Below are 7,455 nucleotides of genomic sequence, written 5' to 3' on the forward strand. Positions count from 1 at the left end.
TACCCCTACGGGCCTGCTGCATCTTTCCTCCTAAAAGCTCAATTTTATTCACAGTACATTTTCAAACCGTCTAACTTTAACATTATTAACCCTTTATTACTAAGGCAAAAAGTGCAACAATTGGCATTCCCTTTAAGAGGGACTCTCAAGTCTTTTCTAAGGTAGTGCAACCAATCACATCATTATCTCTCCAAGTTCTCTTAAAGGCAACATGACGTGATACAGTATGAAGGACCCGCTACGAACCCCCAAACGTTGGTCTTGGGTGGGCTACAAGACGTGTAATTGTGACCCGGCATTCTGCCACACCAACGGGTTTTTCTTCAGGTCTGAAAGGCAAAGTGTATTTTACAGCAGCTTCTGTAAGAGGCAGTCTCTGTAAAAGCCTCTTTTGTAAAACCAGTAGGGAGTACCTTTAAGAAGGTGCAAACTATGTACAAGTAGTTTGTGAATCATTTGCAGTTCATGATCCCGCAGTTCTTTGATGTAAAAGATAGAAAAACTTAAAACAATAGGGATCCCGGGTCAACAAAGGGATCCCTTTAAGAATAACCCTAGACGGGTTGTAAAGCAGCAAAACAAAAACAGTTTAAAGAACTATATACATGGTTTGGGGTTCCGAGGTTTACTCTTGTTCCGGCGGCCGTAGCTCTGCAGGTAGCAATGGGTGAGGCCATCCGCCCGGATACCTGACGCCACCAGGTGTCGTACTAGGAACTCCCCCACTCCAAACGGGGGTCAGTGTACCCACAGTTCTCTGCTCTGGGACAGCTATAGCACCGACCACCGGGGAGGTCGGTCCCTTGGCCACAACGGTGGCGGATGTAGCAACAGTACATGTTGTAGTGCGGATGATGGTGCACGTCGGGGTGACAGTCGTCGTCTTGGTGACAGCCATAGCCTGAGTACGTGGGGGAACCATTGCCACAGGGGATCGCTTAACTGGGCTCTGCACGTGGGGTGCTGTGGTGTCTCGTTTCTTATGCACATTCAGGGCGAACCAGCCCTTTTCCCCGAAGTGCCTAGTGTAGGTAACTTCGTCCCCCGGGTAGAGATCCCGTTCGGGGTGGCCTTCCCGCAGGTGGGATTCCACGTCCCTTCGGTTTACAAAGACCTCCGCGTACAGCCCCTGCTCCTTCACAAAGCCCCATCCTCCTCGGAGCTTGAAATCCACGACAGTGCCCTGCCTGCGCGGGGCCTGGTGAGCGGTGCGGTCTTGTCAGGCCTTGGCCTTCACCTCCAGATCCCGTCGGTTATGGGCCTCACTTTTGGCCCGATACTCTCCCTCCTTCTCTTCCCACTGTCGGTCAAGCTGGGCCTGGTATTCTTCCCAGCTAAGGGCTTCCACCTTCTCTCCCTTGTGCGATTCCACCCCAGGGAACCCCATGAAGTCAGGCCCGGGATTCACCCAGCGGCACATGGTCCCCTCCGCGTAGATTTCACCCGGCAGAGTGGTGGGCGCAATCGGGGCCTTTAAGAAGTGCTCCATGCCAGTGGCCTGATCCCAGGGTTCGAGGCGCTAAAGTCTATGGGTCCCAGGGGCAGGCGGTGCTGCGACGGGGCCTATCTGCAGATCCTCTGCTGGTGGGGCAGGGTCGGCGGGCTTACCGGCCGGCGCGGTGTCCTCCTCAGCGACGGGCTCTGCTGGCGATGGCGTCGGTGGAGGCATCGGCAGCAGCTCGGGTAGCGGTACAGGAACCGATGTCGGAGAATCCTCCGCCGGCGCTGCCTGGTACGGGGCCTTGGTCTTTACCCATAGCTGAAGGAGCTGATCGATCAATTCCTCCATCTCCATCTGCAGGAGGTCGGTGCCAACCGTGGAGGTTTGGCTGCTGTGCTCTTCCGGGTAGCTGGGGGAATCCTCTGCTTCAACCCCGCATTCTGGTTCTGAGCGACTGGCCATGGCGTCCTCCACGTGGCTCGCTTCCTGGTCCTTTTCCCGCTCTCTCTTTCGTGGGCGGTTTCGCTTTCTTTGTCTCCGCCCTCCATTGAGAATCAGGAGGCGGATCTCGGCTGCTGACGGACACGTCCTCAAGGTACAGAAATACTTAGACTGGGCGGCCATTGTTCTTCGCGCTCCTCAGTTCGTTCACGCCTACAACTCCACGCCCTTCTTCTTCTCCTGCGCTCCCCGTGGCGATGTAATGGCGGCGGTTTTGGCGGGAATTTTTGGCTGCAAGTAGCAATACACAGTCTTTGCAATAAATCATGATTCAAGCACAATTCAGTCACAGTTCCAAGGCACACATGACCTGATTCTCAGGCTTAAGTAAATCCTGTTCGTGACGGCAAGTTTGGAGCGCCCCCAGATGCAGGGCAGCGGGGTACTCGGTACCGGCTCTCTTCTGTCTCGGTTCTGGGGATGTCACGGTGGCCCGACCCGGTCCGTGGCCCTGCTAAGGGGCGCCCAATAAAAGGTAAAGGGTGAATGCTTGTCAAGAGTTTGTGACGCCACCTGTGGTGTTCGGTCAGGGTGACCGACGCTGCTAGGGGTCCGCTGGGGTGATGGAATGGCAGCTAGATGGTGTAACATCCCACAGGTGAAGTATGTCCCCAGGGCTTCCCTTGATGAGTAGATGGTGATGGTGTAGGTCGCAATAAATGACAAGGACACAGGGTTGCAGTCTCTTTACCTTTTTACTGTAGGCTTCGGCTTCCACAATCCAGAGCACTGCTAACAGGGCTAGCTGAGACCGGCCGGTCCGAAGGCACATCCAGAGTTCCCTTTGCAGGTGGAAATCAGTAGCCTTCCTACTAGCGCCTGTGTGTTGTAGTACCTCCCTGCTGAGCACCACGGGATAGTCCTCACAACTGTCGTGTACGTTTCTGTTCTGTTTCTGTTCTCTCTCTCCGTCCCCCAGATGATATGGATAGGACGCACCCGTATGACGGGGTAGGCCTGGAGCTATTTTATAGGGATCCTAGAGACGCCCCTCTCCCACAATTTGCCTCCGTTGTCTTCATTAGGTGTAAAGTGTGGACAGCCAACCTAGAATTAACTGCCCTGCCGCGGTTCGGGGTAATGCATGGAGCCAATCACCCCCTCGGCGTTCCGGCCACCGGCTACGCACCTCAGAAGGATGTTGCCGATCTCTAAGGCCGGACTTCTCCTGGTTTTATCTCCTTTGTGCTGTGATCTCGTTTCTCACTTCTCCACAAAATACTTCGCTTCGTATCCTTTCTTAGGATTCTGCCGCAAGGAAGTGCAGGCGCAGCTCCGCAACGTTCTGTCTGGTGCTAGGCCACTGTCAGGATCCCACCCCTGACAGGGACACCCCTGAGTCTTCCCAAGCAACGCTCTCTCTCCCTAGATGTTACCTGGGCAAAATCCAGTCAGCTTCTCTCTAACTTCCTATCCGACTCCCAGTTTTACCAGAGTGTGAGGAGTGGCCTAATACACAGAACCTTTTGCTCCCCCTGGTGGCCGGAGTGTGAAGTGTAATGTGTGACTGTGATACCTGGTCAGGTGAACTCCTTTAGTACAATCAGACGTAACATCACTAACCTTAGTGGCAGAGCGACATTACTGCAACGACCAGGACTCTGGGGCGCTGCAGTCTGAGTGTCCAACAGTGAGAATTCTTATTGGATGGATCTGGGAGAAAAGATGTATCTGTCCTTAAGATGCAAAGAACAGTAACAAAAGACAGAACTGTTGAGACACAGGAGTCCTTTGCATATGGGAGCGGTGGAGTAGAAAGAGACAGAACACTCAAAATACCAGGAACTGTAACAACGAAGAGACAGAGCCAGTGAAAGTAGACACTGAGTTGAAAATAACAAAGGGGGGAAAATTTAGCTGAAGGTATTTAACATATAGATAGTATCCAATAGAAGTATGTTCATGCACGGAGATCCCTGGCTTTAACATGCCATATTAAGCTTCTTCCATGAAGGTACAGAGAACTTCATTACGTCTCACTACTAACTGGTTTCTGCACATTTTATTCACTGATTTTTTTTTTTTTTTTAAATCAACAGTCCATTATGGTAGAAGTTTTGCCCACATTAATATTTGAAGGTTATTGACTTTTACGCATGACACTCAAGTTTTGTCACACTGAATTACCCTGTGAGTCGGAGATCATTTTCTATGGGAGCTAAGAAAGCCATCAGAGCTGACTAGTGTGTTCACATTTTGATCTCTTAGCACTTTTTTTTTAGCCCATTGGTGATTAAAGGGGTTTTCGATGTAGTGTCGATGTAGTTCTATGTGTCCTCCCAGTAAAATAGAAACACTTATGCTCAATTCAGCCTCCGGCAGCATTTCAGCTATGGTGACACTGGATCTCCCCAGAATTCGCGTGATATTGTTATGTCATGCAATCCCTGTGGCCAATGATCATTGGCTTCACTCTCCTCTCATTTGAACAAATCAAGATGTCTGGAGGAAGTTAGAGAGGAGCAACAATATCTCCCACTTCCTCCAAATGTCAATTACGTCCGTAGGAGGAAAGATTGAAGCCGACGCTGATTGGTCTCAGTGATCGCGTGACATAATATCACGCAGTCCCCGGAGAGCCAGTGCAGACACCGCTGGAATGACGCTGGCACCGCATATGAGCATGAGTGGTATTATTTTACTGGTTGGAAACAGAGATGCAGGAGGGATTGTCCAAGTAGTAAACAACGCCTTTAAGGTCAGAAGGGACAGTCATTTGGATCTCTGAAAATAAATGCTTTTATGTGACATATGAGATGTTCAACTTTTTCTATCGGCGATTAGTCACCTTTGGGAACTGGGAAGGAAGCATCATTCTACTAATGACCAGTTGGTGCCGTAATTGGTTTTTGTGCACACTTTAGCTGCTTTAACCATTATGATGGGAAGAGGACCCATAATGATCAATTAATATTATTGACTTTCGCACATCACATTTAATATTTTCTTTGCCTGAATTAGTATTCAATAGGAGTCAGGAGAACATCATTCACTGTCAAAGTAGACAAGTCTCTTGACATTTTGCTCCATTAGCACTATATGAAGGTCTTTAGTCCATATTGTTACCCATATATTAAATTTAACATATGAAAACATATTATTTCAATAGATTACAGTGGGTCCCCATTATACAATTTTGGGCCAAAGAGCTAATAAAAAAAAAAAAATTGTAAGAAAGCAAAATATGGACAGACTGATTGACTTTGGCAAGAAGATAGCTTCTCCTTAGATCCCCGTAGAAGACTAATCCAGTCTATAAAAAGTTAAGTGTTATAGATCAGTGTGAGTTTTCCTTCCATTATGATGGTCAGTAGAGCTAAAAATGTGCAGAAAAACTGAATAACGCCCAGACTAATCATCATAAGTCACATTCTCCTCATTAGAGGACCAACCCTGGTTAGAACAAGTTGAATGTGACCCCTGAGAGTCAAATAACTCAACTTCTTTTACCCTAGGTTGTTCTTCTATGGGGACTGGGGAGGAAAATGCAATTTACCCTAATTCTTTCTGCACATTTTTAGCTTCTTGGTCAATCACACTGAGAAGATCCACACTAACATATAAAGGTTATTTAGTTCCATGTGTCACACTTAATTTTTGCTAGTGTGGCTAACTCTTTTATAACAGCTTGGAGAACATTAATCCTCATCAACAATGACTGGTCTGAGCATATTTTGATTTGTAAGAAGTTTTTAGCTCCTTGGTTGGGTATTTCGGGATGAGAGCTCATGTTGCTTTATGGCTTTCCTGCATCATGTCTATCGTTCTATAATTTGGGTTAATTTTCTATGAAACCTAGGAGAACATTGTTCCTCTCATTGATAAATATACCAAATGTTATTCTCTGGGCACATTTTTAACTTTCTCATTCAATAGGTTTGCTGAGGGGTACTGTTTTGGCCATGGAAAAGATTGGTATCCATCTTTCACATTCAACTTCTCATAACCTGGGATAGTCTTCACGAGGAGTTAGAAGAACATTATCCCCAACACTACTAAGTAATAAGAAAAGGTGATGAATAATCTGGGAATAATTTGTCATCATGGGGGCAAGTTGCTATTGCTAAACCACCAGTTTAACCAGTTTAAGAAGTTCTGACTCAATAGTAAATAATTCCTGGCTCAATGTGTTTATGCCTTTTTATTTCTTTCTGTTTTGAGACATCTTATTGTCTGTGAGGAGCTCCGTCACCGGCTGATTACTTCCGTGGAATAAAATCCTCCCTGCTAAAACTTTTGTCAACAAAAGGTGAAGCCGCTTGGTGCCATTGAACTGCACTTGAGGAAATGAATGTCTTCTGTGATGTTGACTATTCGTTCACCTAACCGTAATTTAGATCGATGCTGAAGTTCATTATGTAAAGACTCCAATGAAAGCTCCCATAGGCATTAGTAACAAGCTCTGCTGATTAGATAGATGACTTTGTTCTCCTTTTGTACTAAATAACTGTTCTTTAAAACGACTTCTGCCATGTTTCTTGCAACTATAGAAAGGAAAATAAAGAGCTACATGGTTTGTGAAGGACAAGACTTACGAGGATGGGCACATGGCCCCACGTGTCGCTGTAATTGGCCATAGACAATAGAGTGTCTGGACCAATGGTAACTATAATATACTTAAATGGGCAAATCTTCTACCTTTAAAGGGGTTGTCTAATTTCTTAAATGACTAAAATTGCAAAAACAAGAAACTTTCCACGTTAGCACTCTCTAATTCTACAACATTTACTCCTTATTGCCCAGGTCTACAGTCTATGAGAGTGGCCGGTTTCCTATAAGAGCAGCGCTTACAAACTATTTGCTATAGAGCCTGGAAGAGCTGCTCTGATGCTGACCAGATTGCTGGATCTGAAAAGCTTCAGTGTCCTGCACTCCTGTGAAGCTGCTGAGGCAAATCTGCCTCTGCTACCAGCATCGGAGGGTGCACAGTTCAGACCGGCGGTGCCACCATGCTGCTGGTCTGAACTGACAGTCGTCAGTAGTGCACCAACCCCTGAAAGCAGAAAGATGGGAGGCAGGAGAACAGTGTTCTCCGAAAGAAGATGGGAATCCCATTTAAAACCTTGATGAAGATCATATCATGGACCTTCTCTTGGTGCTGGTTCATGCACTCATGCAATCTCAAGGTGGTCATATTAAATGAATGTTGACCGAGTCCATCAAACACATTTTGGCAGGACCATCTACAGTGCATGGTGATGTCTTAACTCACCCCAGTGAGTAATGTTATCTGAAGGTAGATAAGGTACAACTTTATTCATCCTTCCCTATTGAAAACTCATGCACATTTGGCAAAACCAAGCATACTCATTCTGGAGCATCAGAAGGAATGTATTTTGGACAAACAATTGTTAACTTTATGGCCAACTTTAGTAATATGTACTGAAAAAAGGAAGGACCAGCAAAGCAAAGATGATTAAATAATTAGGGAGATGGACTCCTGTGACATATAACAAAAATAAACCGATAAGAGCAAAGAGAGTGCATATCTAGCACCAATAAACCCATGATAA

Source organism: Ranitomeya variabilis, chromosome 3 (genome assembly GCF_051348905.1).
Source record: "Ranitomeya variabilis isolate aRanVar5 chromosome 3, aRanVar5.hap1, whole genome shotgun sequence".
Taxonomy (NCBI): domain Eukaryota; kingdom Metazoa; phylum Chordata; class Amphibia; order Anura; family Dendrobatidae; genus Ranitomeya; species Ranitomeya variabilis.